We start from the raw sequence: 3,034 nt of genomic DNA, 5'->3' as shown, positions 1-3,034 counted from the left end.
CCTAACTTTATAAAACAAATAGTACTTGACATAAAATGTCAGACAAATATCACTGCCATCCTAGTAGAGGACTTACATACATAACTATCACAAGCAGAAATCAACCAGTCAAAACCATTCACAGAGAAATATCAGAGTTGAACCAGAAGTGAGTAAGCAGGAATATGGATGGAAGAAAGAGGGGAAAAGAGAACTATAATTTATTATGATATGTAAAATGCATATCACTAACATATGCTAATTAAGTGTAATTTAAAATATTAAGTTAATGGAATGCCATCTGAACTTCTAAATCACATCCCCTTGGTCACATCATTTTCAAAACTTCATAGTTTTAAATTCTTATGATTTTTCATTGTAAGATGTCTTTCCAGCTTAACTGATGGAATGAACAGGTGACTTTAAAAGTGAGTATCATTTTTAATTTTGGTAAATAAATATTGCTAAGCATGTATGATACTGATAGCATCACAACAGTGTAAATATAATTAATGATTGTAAAACATGTATTTAATAAGTTTAAAATGGTAATGGTTTTGTCTTGTATATTTTACTGCAATAAAAATGGAAATACAAAAAGATGGATCTTCAGAAATAATACATAAGTGACAGAGGTGAATAATACAAATTGTCTTTGTCTGAGTAGAGGATGAAACTAAAACCTGGTATAGCTATTATTTTCCACTTCTCCTTCTGCTCTTCCTTTTCTTCCTCCTCCTTCTTGTTCCACCATTAGCATCTGATAGTCCATTGAGATTGGGAAAATGCTAGAGCAATTTTACTAATTATGAGCGCTGTGCATTGTACCTTAAAGGTTACATTAGAGTCAGTAATCAGATTGAGCTTCAAAGCCTTTGGCTTAGTGTCTCCAGTCCAATGAGCGCCACAATTGCATCACCTCCTGCATGGTTGTCTACAGCAGGAAGATCCTAGCTGCCATTTTATTCATATCCTTCCTGAGAACAGAGACTCAGTCTTCAATAGGCCCCAGACATGGGGGGGTCTTTGGGTTTTCATTACCTGATGTTGACACACCAGAGAAACAGTGTAACCCAGTAAGTTCAGAGGGAGCCCACAGTTGCAAGGAATGTTTGTGCATGATCAGGACAATGTGACAAGTTGGGTGGATAAATGGAAGGATATTAATATAAAAATATTACCTGTGAGGAATGGGGGTTTTATGTTATTGGTTGAGTGGGAGAGAATAACAGAAATAAATACACAATAATTTCTTATTTGAATTTTGTTTTCTACTTTTACTGGTACATACCATTGACATATCACCCGCCATAGCAGAAAATATCTTTCTGAACTGTTCCCTGAACATTCTAAAGGGATTATGAAGATGCTGATGATAATGAAGAGAATGACAGTAACCATAATATAATAACTTTTTTATAAGGACTTCCCAAGTTCCAGGCATAAGCAATGTGTTCAATAGCTCGTTTCATAAAATGAAAGACCCTGTCATAACATGCAAGCTGTAGTGAGTTGTTAGGAAGAATACGATGAATGCCTGTTTTCCTTGGGCTTTGTGATCATGGACATAGGGCATCATGTCAGAACAATCTTGGAAAGTTGTTCCTTAAACAACTTAAGCAGTCAATTATGTCCTTGTCATTTCAGCTGTGGACTATTACTCAGTGTGTTTTTTGTTCTGGGATTCATGGCATTTCACAGAGCAGAGTGGAGGGTAGCACCAGGAACATTACACTATAGAAAGGGCAAACCTAGACTGCAGGCCAAAATTCCAGAAAGTGTAGGCATAGGATCATTCAACCCAGATCTCTCCCTGCTGCCATGCCAGGAAGTTCTTGCCACTTTCCACATTCTTCTCCACACTTATGATTAGTATATACAATCTCAGGAGGAGACATAATATCAGGTCTTGGTTACATGATTGTTTAAAGAACTAGGGAAAGTTTTACAAATGTACCTCTGATGTACCTGTGGTTAAGTTGTTTGGCTGTCTGCTTAACTCTTTTGGTTGTTGGGTACCAAAAATGTTTAGTGCATTGGGCAGAGTATATGCCTATTTAATTTCCAGTTATTTTGGCAAGTCATTATTCCTGTGATGTAGGGCAGGTTGTCAGTATGGCTGAAACTCAGTATTATCATTTGTATTAATTTCTATCTCTGACAACTGCAGTAAGGATTAAACAGCTATCAAGTTAATTTCATATGTGTTATGTATATAAAATTATGGCAAAATAAAGTTTAGATATTTATAGTTCCTACCATTAAGATTTATCATACCAAACATGTAAAGTATTATGTGAGCCAAATGTATTTATTTGCTATTTCTCTAGGAGGACATTTTATTTTTACCTTTGTATAATTACATCATATATTCTGAGAGGATTGTCTTTCCTGATTGTTTTCTAGAGTCTGTTCCTGGGTTTACACAAAAGGGATATAAAAAATGATTGTCCCTGTTACACATTACATGGACCATTCCTTATTTCATGATAATGGGGTACAGTCAGTGTCTTTAAAATATTTGGTGCATTCTCTATGCACTTTCCTTCCTTTAAGGACTATCCTACAGAGCTATGAACAGCATAAACAATTTGTTGCATGTGTCTATGTCATGGACACACACAAGCTTTTGACCTTGAGTTGCATCCACATCAATCAATTACTCAAACGCATAACAGAAATTTTCATGGGTAAATAGAAGAAAAGAAGCACAAAGACAAAAGGACAGGTAAATTTTTGCCTCCCATTGCGGAACATTCCTGAATGATTCACAGCCTCACATCATCCCAGGCCCTAGCGTCATTTGCAATTGTGTTCATCAGCATACACACTATCACCATAATGATAAAATTACTTACTGTTACAAAACAAGACAAAACAAAGCGAAAAATACTTATAAAGTCTTAGACTTTTATGAGACGTCAGATGTTGCAAACTTGAGTGTTATTCTGAAGTCATTATTCCTGTGATGTAGGGCAGGTTGTCAGTATGTCTGAAACTCAGTATTATCATTTGTATTAATTTCTATCTCTGACAACTGCAGTAAGGATTAAAC

This window comes from Fukomys damarensis, unplaced genomic scaffold (genome assembly GCF_012274545.1).
Source record: "Fukomys damarensis isolate Sample0158 unplaced genomic scaffold, DMR_v1.0_HiC HiC_scaffold_30, whole genome shotgun sequence".
Taxonomy (NCBI): Eukaryota; Metazoa; Chordata; class Mammalia; order Rodentia; family Bathyergidae; genus Fukomys; species Fukomys damarensis.
Note: the sequence above shows the minus strand (reverse complement) of the source record.